This window comes from Haliotis asinina, chromosome 2 (assembly GCF_037392515.1).
Source record: "Haliotis asinina isolate JCU_RB_2024 chromosome 2, JCU_Hal_asi_v2, whole genome shotgun sequence".
NCBI lineage: Eukaryota > Metazoa > Mollusca > Gastropoda > Lepetellida > Haliotidae > Haliotis > Haliotis asinina.
The window spans coordinates 63,144,720-63,162,600 of record NC_090281.1 but is presented as its reverse complement, the minus strand read 5'-3'; positions in this window follow the sequence as shown (position 1 = coordinate 63,162,600).

Here is a 17,881-nt window from a genome sequence, read left to right as displayed (position 1 = left end):
GATAACTACAAACAAAACAAGGCTTTACTGTACAGCTGCTTGAGCAAACAAATGTTACAGCAAATTAATGACATTTTTCGATAATATTATTATAATATTTTGGTAAAGATTCTGTTGTCAAAGCTGAGCTGTCCTATATAACTTTGCTGTCTTGGTGCAGGTTGTATTTGGTTTTAATTCTGAACTGTGCCAAGTTTGCACCAGTGCAAACAAAAAGTACTTGATATATTTTGTTTTGAGGAAGCGTATTACTTACTGACCAAAATATCCAGGACAATAATTGTTTTGTCACAGCATGAAGGATTTGTGAGCATGATTTCTCAAACCGCTTCTGGTTATTCATGAATGTACAAATACTCATGTGTAAGGACATCTTGCCATATGTGTAGGAAGGAGATACTTCCATGTGATTTGTCCTTCCAGTGGAACATTATAGTCATTTACATCGGTTGACAAGCTTTTTTACAAGCGTGTGATGAGTGTTATGTGTGAGTGTGCAGCTTAGAGTGTTGACCAGGCAGACCATTGAAGCTTACAGAGACGGCCAGACTCTCCTCCGATGCCAAATTACAGGTAGCCCAGGATGGGAATTCTGTGGATGGGAGGTGTTCCTATGTCGTACCATCAAAAGTTACCTAATATTGTTCTGTTTAATCTTCGAAAGCCTCGACTTTGTCTTACTCCCTTTACTGAATCGCTTATTGAAGATAGTATTCTTGGCCTGCTATAAAAATGTATATATGTTGAAATTAATATTTACTGGAATTTAGTGATTTATTGAATTCTAATGAAACATTGAATTTGTCAAATATGGACATGCATGACTGTTCTAAACTCAAAATTTTCAATGTAAATGCCATGGCATAACAAATTTGGAGAAAATATTTCTGTGAGCAGTATGAAACCTCTTAGAACTTAGACATCCAGCTGCGCTTGAAAAATTGTCATCTGTAACTGTTGAGGGTGAACCTGCCCTTTAGCTGGGAAAGTGAGTTCCATGGGTGGAGCAGTAAGTTAAGGGGTAAGGACAGAGGATTCAAAGGGTGAGTTCTTTCGGTTTGGCAGAGAGTTCTTGAGTTGGGGCAGTAAGTTTTAGTTGGAGCGGTGAGCTCTAGATAAGACTTCTAGGGATGGAACAGTGTGCACTAGAGATGGGTTGAAGGGGTGGGGCAGTGAGCACTAGGGGATGGGGCAGTGAGTTGAGGGCTGGCCAGTCCCTGGGTGGAGGTCTGCCGAAATGCCTAGGTCTGCTATGCGATGAAACAGTATTTATTCACCACCACAGTGTCAATCTTTTCTCAACATGTGTGTAAACTAATTGTCTGCAAATTACGATAAGTGAAATGTCTAGTTTCTTGAGGCTTTTTGCTTCATTGTGATTAAGGATTAATTTCTATATTTTCAGTATATGGTAGAACAAATGCTTCAGTAAAATGACTTTTAACCAAGAAAAAATAAAACCTTTCTATGTTTGAGGCTATTCTCATTCATACCCTGCACCTGGTCTAGAAGTTGTGCAGACATTTTTGTCTTATTTATTGCTACCTAAATCATGTAGCTTGTATGCTTGGGTACATTTTGTATTCTATTTTATTTTTTGTATGTTTTGTATATTATTTTGTCATGGTTCATATCAGTCAGATGGAGTGAAGTATATGGCTTTTGATCATTATCTTTGCTTCACCCATCATCATTGCTGCCCATTCCTTTATTTCATGTAACCAAGGTGATGCTGCCATGGTACATATCAAAGCTTTTCAGTGCTCTTAAGTTTTAGGTTTTGAAAGTAGTGTAGCACCTTAAAGAAAAACTCATCATTTTTTTATATCCCATATCTACCAAAATTTTGATGTTTATTTATCTAATTAAACTTCAAACCATTTGAATGTGAAAAATGTCATCAAATATATCATGGGAACCACACATTCAGTTGTGTACTGAACAATAGTCAGTAATGACTTGGCAAGTCAGCAGATTAACATGTGGAAGATATTTCTCACTTTGTTTGCGGCATCAGAGTTTAATGGACCATCTATGCACAAACCACTATCTTTCAGTAGTAGACCAGTATTTATATCTGTAATAGAGCACAAAGTGCTGTAGAGACCGAGAGCTCTGTTCTAGTAATTTCATGTGTGTAATACAGAATTACTGCCAAAATACTGAGATATCAATTTTGGGAAACTTAAAGGGAAATCTTGGAAATTCTGTCCAGTTTGTTTAATGGTGTGTCTCTGTTTGATGGAAGATGTTTGTAGTTCTCAAACTCTGCAGTTGAGTAACTTGGAATTGTCTCCCTTGGAAAACAAGATTCTCTTCGATCTTTTATTAAGATTTGGTGAACATTTGTTATAGGTAGATTGATAATGTACTAGTGTGTAATTTGTGTCATTTATCATTTAACTGATATAATAACATTTCATTGTATTAATATTTATCTGCAGTAATGTAAAAACAGGAGTACTTCATCAAAATGTACCGTATTCAGCCCTTTAGACCACAGAGGCGGGATTATCCTAAAATGAAAATAACATTTGTTGTCATTACATTTCGAGTAGGAACAACACCTCAATGATAATATGTGTGACAGATATTATGTTTATATTTAAAGCGCTTGTAAAGAATGTGGCACTTAACTGGATGAGTACGGTATTAATTGTTGGTGTGCTTCGTATTGTGGAAATTAAATATGTTCAGTATTAAGATAATCGAAATGTTTTCTATGAGCTGACCACAGGGCTTGTATTACTCACCATACAAGAGACAAGATCAAGCCTCTGTGTCAAATACAAACCTCAATCCCCCTGAATGCAAACTAATTTGTGAACCTAAATGTCATATTTGTCATTTTTGACCAACAAGCTTTAATCATTTTCTAATGAATGTAAGCAAATGTTACATTTTACATGCATTTAATACATTTTCCTGTCATGATGTAATGTTTTCTATTCATTCTGGAAAAATCTATGAACAAGAGATTATTAATAAGGCTCATTTCTTCCTAGTTATTTGCATGACTAATAAAGTATTATTCAAACAACATTGCAACAAAGCTTTGTACCTTTTCAGAAATTGGTTGTTTAAAATGCACTGTTGATTATAACTGTGGAACTAAGACATGAACATTTCGTGGGGAAATGCATAATACAAATGGAAGTGAAAGCATGCCTTGCTTGATACCACCTTCATGTTCATCTTCCTGCCCACTGTAACCATGGTAACTGTGAAGAAAAAACACATTCTGGATTCACTAGATTATCATGTTTGAAATGTTTACAATGTCTGAAGTGTTTATGTGATGAAATGTTGCTTATTGATCTGTGTTTGATGGAGGCTGTCAAGAAATCTAGAAATATTGCTGATTCAGGTTTAGAAGTTTTGAGATATACTTTTCCGTCTTATTGCAGAACAAAATCATATTGTGTTTTATGATTCTATATTGTTATTCTGTTTGATATTTTGAAGAAAACCTATTGATAAAAAGATATCCATTTTGAAAGTAAGTAAAACAACAGTTGACTACTTTTATGACGTATCATGCAAAACCAGAGTGTATTTCTTTTTGAGGAAAAAGCCAAAACTACAAACAAGAGAATTGTATCAAGAGCATCCACATAGCAACATGCTACATTTACATTTCAAAAGCTGCTTTGAAACTATGATATTGCGATATTGCAAACCACAAATGTAAACTTGTTGAAGTGATATTCTGAACTCTGCTGTCATGCAAAATAATCTTACATTAATGACCTGCTATTCCAATGACATTTTTGTTTATGTGTCTTCATGTTTCAGTTTGGGCATGTTGGTCAATACAAATGAATCTGTAATACAAGAAAACTGTAAAAAGATTGCTCACTTTTGTTAGACTTTGACAGTGTTCCTCCGACACAGATGCTGCCATGTTAGGCACTGCCATGTTGGATGCTGCGGTTGCTGTTGTCACAAACTGGTGTAATAAGCTCTTTGTTCAGCATGTTCAGTCAGCTCACTATCTTCAGGTCAAGAGGACTGCTTCCTGGGTCAACTGTACTATCAGATCAAGATGGCTTGTGTACCTTCACGTTTTGATAAGCTGTTTGGTCAACCCTATACTGTCAGGCCCTTCTGACTTGTCTGTGTAACAGTCAACCCAGTAAATTCAGGTCTTCATGACCTATTTATGTAGCAGCCAACAACATGTTTTCAGGTCTTGCTGGTTTGTTTATGTAACAATGAACCAGTCAACCTTCAGGTCATGCTGACTTGTATATGGAACAGTGAATCCTCTACCTTCAAGTCTTCATGACCTATTTATGTAGCAGCCAACAATATGTTTTCAGATCTTGCTGGCTTGTTTATGTAACAATCAGCCAGCCAACCTTCAGGTCTTGCTGGCCTGTTTATGTAACATTCAACCAGTCAACCTTCAGCTCTTGACGGCTTGTTTGTGTAACAGTCAACCCTGTACCATCAGGTCTTGCTGGCTTGTTTATCTAACAGTCAATCGCATATCTTCAGGTCAAGATGACTTATATATTTGTGTGTGGTCATGTGAATATGTTCTGTAGGGGCTTTTTTATTACATATTAAACTTTTAAATATATATTTCACGGGTCAGTTTTCATTTCTTTGTTGTTTGCATCTGCACCTGCAAACAATGTGACATTCCAGCAAGTGTTGGCAAGGTAGTAAGCCAAATGCATTAAGTGTATGTTTAGGGTTACCTTGTGTCCAACATCAAAACACATGTGAAGGTGAGAAGGAAACAGTATGGAAAGTAGGTTGCATTATGTTGGCACTTGTAACATAGGAGCACATGCTTGAAATGCAGACTAAATAATAGGAATGATAATTCTGATGACTTAGAGTGAAGGGAGTTTTGCTATAGTCAGTGTGAAAACATGGAACATTGTGTTTGTGGACTGAAAGATACAAAGTAACATTCATGACAATGACAGGAACAGCTCATATATTTTCAAAGTATTTAAATCCAAATCACACATGTACTATAAAAGCACCTGACGTGTAATGAAATATAACATTTCATTACTCAAGGTCATCGTCACATTACATCACAGTTACTTAGAGGTCAAGGTCACGTTACAACATCACAGTAACATAGATCTAACTACATGCACGTGTTAATACACACTAACATCCTAAAAAACCGAAATATTTAGATATTTCGATACAGATATATGTTGACCTGCACCTGTTTTTACTGGTAGCCACAGCAGAGACACTGCTCAGTTTTCAGCACATCTGCCCGAGCTATGGCCTCTGACACCCTGTTTTGTTGTCACTGATGCAATAATTCTCGTTTTCCCTATTCAGTTTTCCGATCACGAAACATTCCGTTCTCTCAAGTTTGTGCCACATATGCACATTTTGATATTTCAGTTTAGACTCGCTAGAGTAAATATAGCCACTTTAGGGCAACTGTTCAAAACATTTTACAATATTCCGCACTGTTTCAAGGTACTGTTTACACATGAACTGGTGTGATGTAAAACAAACTCGTAACGTTGAAAAGATTATAGTCATGAGGTAAGTAAATGGTAAAAATCAGTAAAAATTGACGAATTTTTAACAAACCCTTACACCAATGTGCAGCTGTTCAGATGCACGATATTTGCACATACTTTTCAGCAATGTGATTCATGATTGCACAATGCCACAATATTCTAGTATTTTATTTTTAGTTGAATCCCATTCGGGATTCGAACCCACACCCTCAGAATCAGACACACAAAAATCAGCCGTCTAACCCGCTCAGCCACCGCGACTTCTGCAAAGTGAAAGTCGGACAACTGATATTATATTTATACACACACCAACATTTCAGACGTAATGACAACCAAGTGGTGAAGTGGGATAACACTGAAGTACAAAGTGAAAGTCTCAACGATTCCCCAGGCAGTTCTTGTTCAAATGGAGGCACAAGGAGAAGGAATGAGTTTAGTTTTACCCCGCTAAGTATTAGGAATATTCCAGCAATATCACAGCGGGGGACACCAGAACCATGTGGGTAACCATGTGTGGAATCGAACCCATGTTCTCGACATGAGCGAAAGCTTTAACCATAATGATACCCTACCGCCCACATAGATACAGAACTACACCACAGACAGCTCACGGGCTATAATTCCCTCTTTGTCCATCTGTGGCTGACAAATATCACTGCATTTTAGAACATTCGATGATGGCTATTTCCAGAGAAAATGAATCCGGTCCATAACCGCCATAAGAATGGCGTGTACAGAGAGTTCTGTGGGGATATTCACTTCAGTCGATTCATCCATTTAACTGAGACAGCGAGCTTTCGGTAGCTCTGTACTGATTAATGTTCGTAATTCGCAAGCTATTTTATATTGTATAACATCGTTTCGGATAACTCCACTATTAACAGCTTTTCGGGATCAATACACGCAGTCGCGTGAAGGTCCCGGGGTAGAATAGGCCTTCAACAGCTCATGCTTGCCATAAAAGGCGACCGTGCTTGTCTTAAGAGGCAACTAACGGGATCGGGTGGTCAGGCTCGCTGACTTGGTTGACACATGTCGTTGGTTCCCAATTGCACAGATCGATGCTCATGTTGTTGATCACTGGATTGCCTGATACAGACTCGATTATTTACAGACCGCCGCCATATAGCTGCAATATTGCAGAGTGTGGCGTAAAACTAAACTCACTCACACACTCACTCACTCACTCACTCACCCAGTGCATGTGAAGGAATACACAAGCTCTGGGTCCCAGATGATCTCCGTAGACACCTCCTCTCTTACCTCTAATAGAACCAGCAGTTCATTCTTAAATTCATCGTGAATACAGCAGGATATACCCTCCCAGTTAACGTGAACATTCTGTTCTGTAAAATACGCCTTTCAACTTCTGGCCACGTTCATCATGAGTCATCTGGCGGTAGGAGCGCCTAGTGGTTCAAGCGTTCGATCATCAAGGTTCGATTCCTCACATGGATGCGATGTGCGAATCCTATTTCTAGTGTCCCCCGCCGTTACATTGCTGAAATATTGCTACAAGCGACTTAAATATAATCTGACCTGACGCCGGACAGTCGTGATGTGAAACCCGTTCGTCTTCTTACGACATACAACTGGGAAGTCAATCGAGTGTTGGTCGCCATGATTATTAATGAACAGAACCAGATACTTTTTCGGTTGAGATATCCTTTATGAAATTAGGACTCAGCTTTTACCTCAAAAAAAAAAAGAAAAGAAAAAAGGGTCATCCTGGTTTGCGTTCAGCAGTATGTGCTGATTTAAGCTGTAACACGTTTAAGACAAAAGGTTCAAACACCATTTTATAACAACAATATCACAGTTCACGTCTTGGGGTGTTAACATGATAAAATACCCCATTTGGTACCAGGACATAAAGGGGCATGAGTCAAATATTGGGCATCGGCTAAATTCTGTGACCTTTTGACCCTTTGTGACTTCTGATCTACCCGATTTGCGAGTATAATGTGAAAGAGAATTTAAATGCCAACATTTTGAGTGGTAGTTTGTTACGGCAAGTCACTTCAAAACACTTCAACAAGTTTTTACTTGTGGAAATTTAATATCTGCACCGAGGCATGTGTAATCAACTGAATCTCCAGCTATAAACACTCTAAAGACGCAAAGAATTTCACTGGATCAGGGAAGCTGAAACTCGCAATACACGCTAAGGCTATGAATGACACTAGAATCTGTTCAACCCGTTCAGATCAGCAGCCATGACGAAATGGTTATTAATAAACCCATTATCTAGGAACAGTAATTGTGTTGAAAGTTATATGAAACCATGCATACGTGTAGTGATACTCGACGTGTCTTTTCTTGTGCAGTTCATACGGAGTTTTTACTTTTGCGTTTTGATTATGTTCTCCTCTGCAAGCACATTTAAATATCTACGTATACGCAGCCAATACGAAGGGAGATTACTTCACCTTCGGGCTGAGGGAACATAAACAAACATGGAGGATACACCAACCCATGGCCCCTCCGTGACTAGTGAACAACTAGTGATCCAACATATACATAGCTTAGAATGTGCCAAATATTTTACATCTGAATGGTGCCTCTCCCGATTTGACACTTCCATCGGATGTTGACATGGCTAAAATCAGACTGTTCAAACTGACAATGAGGTCCCAATTGTTTGTGTCCCTCAGCTGTCATACCCGATGATATGCCATCTTTTGGCTGTAGACGCCATGCCTGAAACCTGAACTGACACCACAGTACAGTATGTATGAAAGATACACAAAAATGCAATGGCTTCACTATACTTCTTAACTTATTGTTTCTTTTTTTCTTTTTATCTATCTTTTAACTTGTCAATTAGATTCCCTTTGGAGATACAAAACGTCTGACTATTTGGGTAATATGGCGATTTTATAATCTTTGACTTGGTTGATCCTCAGATCTTCCCACAGCTAGGTATCGTGAAGGCGTTAAACATCTACTATACTACACTGAACTTTGTCATATCGAAATGTTTTCCTAAAATCCAAGTTTGACGTTGCACCGGAATGAACGATCGCCCTCTAAAATTACATTGACGTGCTTAATGGTTGTCTGTCACTCCAAGTTGATAGAAAGAAAAAAACACTTTTAGAGGTAACTTTTCACAAATTTACCAATATTAACTAAGTTATGGACGTCACAATACTGTCAGAGAAAAATAATGAACAGAAGATGCTGTGTCAAAGAGTAAGAGTAAAATTACATGTTTCAGGTTGCACAACCGTTTCCCGTAGTCAGCGAAAACACTTTATTGTGATCTTAGACAAACATGCAAATTATAGTGTTTAAATTGAATTCAAAATACTGTTCTTACAACCAAACCCTCTTGTATCGAACTCGTCGAGATCAAGGAAAAAGTTCGACTTATCCTATTTAGCGGGTTAAACTGATTAGATATCATAACATTAATCTGGCAGATATGAGTTCGAAACAACCGACAATTCGTCTCTACCGACTTTGAGACATTGGGGTTCGACTATATATCCATGATGACAATAACGGGTCTCAAGGGGTCGTCATGGGTACTACAGATATTTAGACTGACTAAAGCTTATTGAATTTATTCTTAAATTTAATCGTAACAAAAAGATTTAAATTGAAAACAAACTCCAGCGAGACCAGAGGTCCTGAACCCGGAGAATCTAGACTTGCTGCGTTTAGAGCTTTAGCATGGCAGGAAGGGCAAGGTTGTATGGAAAATAATGAGGTTCAGCGACTGTGAGACAGACTACTATTTATACAGAAATGTAGCCATGGCCCTTATGAGTTTCGCCATGACACTTTGAACCGTATGGTCCTTTGCTGCTTCAGGCCAATTTCCACTGACGGCGTGGTCGGTGACCTTTGACGTTCACGTCTCCCGTGCATGCTGCAGTCAGAGAGAAAGGTCAGGACATTGCATTATGCAGGCGTCTTCCCTCTGGATGCAGTCACTTACAGTGCGTGCACAGAAAGCATGAGCAATATCGGTTTGAAAAGCAAAGCGTGGGCGTCCCTGACCCTGATGTCTCGGAATTGTCCGGTGATTCTTGTGTGGAAATTATGCAGTGGAGTGTCGCAGGCTGTTTTCACATTTATTGAGAAAATAAAGACGCCACAGCGTTCTCAGCAGAAATGACCAATCGTGTTCAGAATGTTACGATGGTTTGAAATGACCCGTGAATGAGATAAATTTTATGTTGAGACAGTTTCTGTTGTGAGTCATGTCCCTTGGAGACTGTCGAAACTAATAAATGTGTCTCTCTTGTTCTAGAACATCGTTGTTGGATATCGGGTGATGGCTCATTAAACCAATAAATTGGACATAACTTTTTAATTCCACCTCTACAAGCTTACAAGAAGAGATCCCACGAAGTACATGCAATTAATTGTAATTTTCTAATGGGTGGTTGAAAGCACCTTATTTACGTATTGGTACGGGATGGTGCCACCATCATCTTTTATCTGGCAATTAGGAAGATTTTTATATGGCAAGTGCTACAGCAATGCAAAAGAAATTTGTCTTTGACATGCGTTTGGCAAGAACCCTCGATCGTTAGCCAAGGTCGTTCTGTGTTCTTGCAATGATGACTTCCTGAGCTAGGAATGTTGCACACACATACATTTCACCATTAAAGTGCACCGGCATATGCCAACGTGGTATTGTGGGCAATTCTCATCTCCATGTTCAGGGTCAGGAATCACATTGATGGAAAGGAAGCCAGCTTTGGGGATGCCAATACCAAATTCCGATCTTTGTTGTCTTAGATACACCTAATGCCTCACGCTTTTATATCTATTACTTTACTTTCGAAAAGTAACAGTACCCGTTTTGTGTGTGAGAGCTTCAGAGAAGCGTTCATTTGCCTCCAGGGCAGGGTGACATACGCGGCGAGCGGGTATAAAAATGTTTTATTTTTCTATCTAGGAGAGGATATACACGCAAGAATGCACGGGTTTGTTTATGGATGGTAGGGATTCCGTAGTTGGGCATCATGACCTCGCTACAGCTTAATTCCGTATATGGCTCTCTCTTTGAACTCTGTTTTGTTTTAGGATTTATTAAGAGAGGGAAATGAATTAGTAATAAAAACTATTTCAGACACATTATACTTGATTCCAGTTTCTCATGAAGGTGTCCATCTTCACCACCCCGCCACACCACCACCTTGCTTCATCTTGTAGTACTTCCAGAGATTAACCTTTGTCAACAAAAATCAGTCATGTCGAAAAACTCATATCCTGTTCAATAATATTTAGTTATCAAGAATGCATAAGTATCAAAATTAATGTTAGCAGTGTTGCGTGGAAACTACCAGATACTTGTGCTTGCTTAAAGGTTCAAGTGTAATTTTAATTCTTCTGGAAAGCTATCTGCTGATGCAGCATTACATAAAACTTCCTGGAAACAAGCCTGACTTATGTAGGGACCGGGCGCCTGCCTGTATCATATCACATTGCATAAAAAGGGGTTGAGTGAAGATTTTCATCCCATCCTGAAAAATCCAACTTATATAGAGGCCTTTTTTGAAGTTGACATATTTCATGCTGCCAATTTAATCGTACTGCCACTAACTCTGTTGTGTGCTACCAGTATTTTTACTTAGTAACAGTAGTAAAGCTTTGTCAATTTAGTTCCTTTGGTACAATTTTTAATCACAACACATTTCTGGTTTCACTCCGAACTCTTTTGAATATAAGTTTTTATTCTGTGATATATAATAACTGATCTATACTGAGCATCAAAAGAAACGCAAGTTTCGAAAAAAATGTAATCTCAAAAACGTAGGCCTTTGTGTTTCTATTTCAAAACTTTACAAAGTTGCGTTTCTTTTGCTAGTCAGTGTACATAAACTGACGAAATTAGAATTAGCTTAAGTGTTTTAGTCTGGCGCTGGCAGTACTTGAAATCATGAACAACGAATGTTTATGGGAATGATGACACACTAGCAACCATGCCGCCATAATTTTACAAGGACCCTTTTCTAATGAATGAAATGTCACAAGTGAGTGCGGTTTCACACCGTCCTTAGCAATGTTCTAGCAACATCACTGCAGGATACATCAGAAATGGACTTCACACAATGTGCCCATGTGGGGAATCAAACCCAGGTCTTCGGCTCATGGATATTCCACAGTTACCTGTCTTTGGTAGTCTTTGGTGGTTAAAAGTGTTCGTTGGTCACGCTTAAGACCCGGGTTCGATTCCCTACATTGGTACAGTGTGTGAAACCAACTTCTGGCGCGTCCTTATCTACCTCGCTCGCTCGCTCGCTGGCTCGCTCGCTCACTACACGCACTACACTCTACACTCGGATGCCCAACGCAGTATACCTCCGTCTTGCAAAACGATCTTGAACCTAGGTTTCCATGTGTACGTACGTAATTGCGTGATACGTACTACGTTTTACGTGTGCGTAGTATCCAATTCCATGTGTAAGCATATAAGGGCTACGTCATATGTTAAATCAAGTCTTTCTTTCCTGTACGTGAAATTTACGCACTATGCATCACGTCTTACGCGTGCATTGAAACCGCTACTGCTATTTAGATATGTATACCTGTTACGCATCAAGCACCGCGCACACATGGAAACCTGGCACTTTATGCTTTACGTATGACAGTCGTAACGCAGTGATTGTTCTCTCCAACCGCATATATAATAACCATATCGTTTACTTGACGTCTGCATGGGGATCGAACCACCGACCTCTCTGTCAAAGCACACGATCTATCCAGTACGCCACGGAGCCAGTCGGCGTGAAACGTCAGATTTGTGAAGCGTTTCCTTTCCATCAGGAGAAGCCCATGCCAAGGGAGACTCCATTCACCTCTCTCTGTTCATTCAGTCATCTTCGGTATTTGTTTTGGCTGCCAGTCTAGGCAGGGGGAGCACTTACAGAATCTTCCTGCCAGGTCGGAATTCCGCGGCTGTTATTCGGAATCAGGTTTTACACCTGAAATACTTCGTCACTTCTTTGCCCGTCTGCAGTTGTGGTAGAGTCAGTCTGAACTGTCTGACTTGAAGTAAAACAGTGAAGAGTAGTCAAGTGCACATATGTTGTTAATAGGAGATTGACGTGTGTTTGTTTGCTTGTTTGTCTCACTCAGCAATATTCAATATTTTTGGCGCTGGCATGTAAATAACATAGTCTAGAACGACAAAGCAGTGATTGATGTGTAGAGCGTTACGCCTTTTATTTGCTCATTACGAATGTCCCTTTGATTCCCAACAAGGACACAGCGTATCCAATTCAACTGTACCCAAGTCTGATCTAAAATATTGACAAATTAAAATTAGGATATTCCAAAATCATTCAAAGAGTACATACTAGCCTCCGCAAGAGAAATCGAAGATCACATAAGAACACGTGTGATGTTATGGCGCTTGGTGAAGGTGCCAGAGTACCACTTCAGTATAACTATATGTTAAAACTAATAACATATTGGTGTAGAATAACTCAGTTAGATTATAATCGTTTACCGTATCGGTTGTACTTAATTCTTAAAAGTCTTGATGTTGTGAGTAGAACTACTTGGGTCTCTCGTGTGAGAAATATATTATTTCAGTTCGGTTTTGGAATTGTGTGGACAGGACAAGATATCGGCAATGTGGAAATGTTTATTTCTATTTTCAAACAGCAAAACAGCAATTATTTGACTCGTTGACCCAGAAAGGGCACTGTACTAGCCCACAGTCGAACAAGTGTCAAACCTATTGTCAGTTTAAGACAATGTTACGAGTACATATTGATCTCTAATTTGCAATTGACATCCCACAACATCCAAGAACTGTTATATGTAGGTGTAATAGTTTTTAGCTTAGCTATTGATACAAGAAGCTATTGTAATTTAACTGCTAGTTGACAATTTTGTTAGAAGTATGGCAGGTACTGATATATACAAAGTTTTTAGGATAAGAAATGCAACAAATAAAGATTAGATCTTCAGTATATAAGTTTGATAGTTTAGTGTAGCCTTTTGTTGGATTTGATGTTTTTAGAGAGCTCTCCAGTCTTGTCCAGTGACAAGATAACTGTAACAAGGCCAGCTTGAGAATATATGTAAAAATCCCTATGTAATAACGGCCGTGGCCCAGAATGTGGAAATAAATTGTCTGGCTGGCTGTCTCATCACGAAGAAGGCACGGGTTTGATTCTCCACATGGGTACAATGTGTGAAGTCCATTTCTGATGTTCCCCGTCGTGATTTTGGTATCGCGATATAGCTACAAGCACGTAAAACCTAAAAACCTAAGCTCACACACTCACTCACTCTGGCAACCAAGTCACATCACAGGTTGCTGGGAAATTATTCGAAGGTCCGCTCGTCACGCCGAAGACCCCGATTCGATTCCCAACAGGTGAACACTGTGTAAAGTCCATTTTGCTGGAATATTGCTAAAAACGGCCTAAAACCATACTTACTCCATCACTGACTGGTTTCACGGTTCAAGAACGGACACATACCTACATTCATGTACACGTGAACTCAGATGAGTTGTTTCAAGCTCGGACATGTCGAATGACAGGTTGATCGGAACTCACAGTTCGTGATGTACACTCATTATGCATAGCTGTCAGCACATGCATCTGGCAATTTTAAAAGAATTCCTTTGTGAATGTTTTTAATTCCACGAGACCAGCATAAATTAATGTCCAGTTACCTTGCAAGACCTATTACCAGCAGGGATTCGAAGTGTATGAATTGCTGTTTGTAACAGAACCCTATCATCTGTCGTGATGCTGTTTTTCTGTAGCCAACCCCGGGGCGATTAGATATTGACACGGTTAAGTTGGAGTATCGATAACAAGTAGGTCAGCATCTGCTGAAATAGAAGAAAGCGATCCGTTTGTTCACATGCTAACTGGCAGTATATGGCCGTCTTGTTTAATTACTTGTTACACTGGCATATACAAACATATACTGACGTTCAAAAGAAAGTACGCACATTGGTGTTTTGGGATCAGTGGAGGTCATAGATGGGGGCTTCGAGTGTTGAGTGAGTTTAATTTCACTCCACACTCAGCAACATTCCAGCTATATGGCGTCTGTAAATAATCATTTCTGACCTGAAAATCCAGCGATCAACGGCATGGGCATCGATCAACGCATTTGGGATAGGATAACATGTGTCAGCCAAGTCAGCGAGCTTGGGTTATACATAATTACTGAAGACCAAAGCTAACCCGAATCTTCACGGGTCTGGGGGTTTCGAACGGCCATATTGCCAGAATGATTGGTGGTGAAGCCTTAGCCAGAGTCACCAGACACCCGACAGACCCGGAATGAGTGAGTTTAGTTTTACGCCACACTCAGCAATATTCCAGCTTTACTGGGTGGGACAGAAGCAGAATCAGGGGACTGAGAGTGACCACTACGTAAGATAGTCATCTGCGCTTCCTCCAATTCCTCCGAGCAACAGGATGCTCGTAAACAATGATGTAGTCAAGAGCAGCAGGAACCCAGTCATGAGGCGTTCAGTCAGCAGTTTGATCAATCAACATCTCCTGAATTGTTTACGTTCGCGAGGAACATAAGACACAATGCTTATGAGTTATAAGGCGCAATTAAAACAGACATTCAGATTAGTAAGGTCCTCACCCAAGTAAATGTTATTGTTTCAACTGTTAAAAAACATGGAGTGAGTGAGTAACATGGATTTTCTGCCGCTTTTAGCTATATTCCGGCAATATCACAATGAAGTACGCCAGAAACGGGATTCACACATTGTACTCGTGTGGGGAATCGAACCTGGGACTCTAGCAGTACGAGACCCAATAAAACAACGACTGGCGGAGTCGGTATACAGTGTCTGAGGGAGGGTATCCATGTTAAATTGAGGTGCAGTTTGTCAGTGAGGGGGCATTGTTCGCTACTAATTCATACACTAATCTTATACAAGTAAACTCCTTGTTATTCCACCTACGACGAACATAAGTTGATGAGAAGAAATTCAAATTCAGGATCAACAGTGTACGCTTTGTTTTCTCAGTAATATTCCAGATACGTGAGGAATATTAAATCGAATCTGGACAAGATAGTCCAGTGAGCACTCACCTATGCAACCGGGTAAACGATGACAAAATATGTCAGGGATCCTTACCATCCGAATCGTGTCTGACCACTTCCAGCACGGAACTTCACGGGTCGTGATACATATATACACATAAGATTTCTTATATATTTACGCTAACATCCCATAACTTCCAAGATTAGCTCATTTACTACTATGGTAATAGGCGCGTTTTAATTCAGATCAGTCGATTTTTCTGTTCAACCTGACGTGCAGACAATGGCCATGGCTGTAAGTTCTCACTGTCGTCCAGGAGACTGTCAACGATGCATCCAGTACCCACCCTCGATATTAAACAAGGAAAATGTTTAATATTTAACAGCATCGAGATCCAGGCCGCCCGTTCCCATTATGTGTTGAGTTATTCACATTTATAAACAAAACTATGTGAAGACCAATGTCACTCGGGAATTGCTGTTTGTGATTTGAGATTAACGAAGCATCGAGTTTCAAACAGGCTTTGTTAAACTTCAACGCGCGCTGGTGCACATGTTTACAACGCCGTGTGTCCCACTGGCGGCCGGGTGTGACAAAAAGCAACAAACTTCATATTTCATTAATGAGGTTGTGTTGTAGGGAATAGTCTGTCTTTGGGAACACCATGCATTTTGTGTTCTCCAGAACTATGTGATAGAATTAACTGGAAGCAGTTGCAGTCTTGGTCGTACAAACAGCTGAATCACATATCGGTTCAAGGCACCAACATGAAGCGATCTCAAAATGTGAATTCAACATTCCACATTTCAAAACACATACTAACGACCAAAAGACGGTTTTGAAATATCAAAATGAAATAATTGGAATGAAAAGTAGTTTTAACTCTCTTCTCTCTCCCCTCCGATTATAAACACGTTGCCTTCCATCAGCACTGAACAAGGCACCATGCTCTCGTCACTGAAGACCCTCTGCCAGTCACGTCGCTGCCATCGACGTACATTTCTGGCCCATGTCAGTCTCCGACGAGGATATTCAGCGGTTATTAACTGTCTTGTAGTGGTCGGTATGCTATGATAACATGAGCCCAGAGTAGCTCTGGATTTTCCCGATCTTGGTCTGTCTGAGGTCTGATCGGTCTGTCGTAAACGTTGCATCAAGTTGGTAGTTTCTTTTAGTCTTTAGTGTGTTTATTCAGTCAAACACCAACGCGTGGAAGCTGAAGGATCTATGTAAATTGTCCAAAATTGGACACAACCAAAGACGAAATAATTGCGCATAGGGCAAGCCAAATTCGACACCTCGGTGGTTGAGTTACCATGCATATCAAATTTGAACCAAACAAGCCAAACCCAAGACTCAAATCAAAGTCACTTTAAATAAAATTGGATCTTGAATTCCACTTGAATAACATATCTTTCTAAACAAAATAAAACGAAACAAACCAACGACATTATATGATAAAAACCACTTATGTTTGTCCTGTGTGCCTTAATATCAAGTAAGTGAAGAGTTTGGGGGCTACAGAAAATGAAACTGAAACCCTGTCCGACCAATCATAACCCTCCTCACTTTCTGCTTTTTAACGCAAATGCGGCGTTGTGAAAGTGAGTGGGTTACACTTTCATGTGTTGGCCAACGAAAACATCAAAGCAAATTATACCGTATTCAGTTGATTATAAAAAAAAAACAACAACAAAAAAAAAGAAAAAAACAAAACACGATTGGTGGCTGAAAAGTCTTGAGCCTAACTATGATGAAGTGCCTTCATGGAGTTGTTTGCGGTTTACTTCGGAGATCCACACGTTTTTTGCAAACGAGTTTTGGGTCACACAGGCGGACGTCTTCCTCGTGCTGGTGTAAAACGTCCTCCGTATTAGGAATGTCCATATCCTCATTTTCTACAAATCTTAGTGAAAGGTAGAATTTTGATGCTGCCAAATCTGGTGAATATGGAAGATGTTGTTTTGAGGCAGATTTAATTCAAGTGTTCTCCCACTTGTTTCCGGGTGTGCCTACATCGATGATACCATCCCGTGGAAATGAACACTGACAAGCTGGCAGAGAATTTAGTAAAATGTGAGTTTGCACAGGCACGTCTGGATTTCTTACTTGTGGCAATCCTTCTCACCACTTTTTTGGCACAACTGAGTCATTTCTCAGGAATTTTCTTCTCCTCAAAGCACAAAAGTTTCAAGAATCTCTCAAACTGGCCACAGATGCATCACCCATTGGTGATGGATCTGTCTTGTTGTAGGCGGGCATCAGGTAGATCAGGCATTGATCATCCTGCTTGTTCTTTTTTAAATTTCACGAACATCAGAGAAAATATTTTGCCATTGTAAAAGTTTATTAGTAACTTTAAAGTGTACCTTGG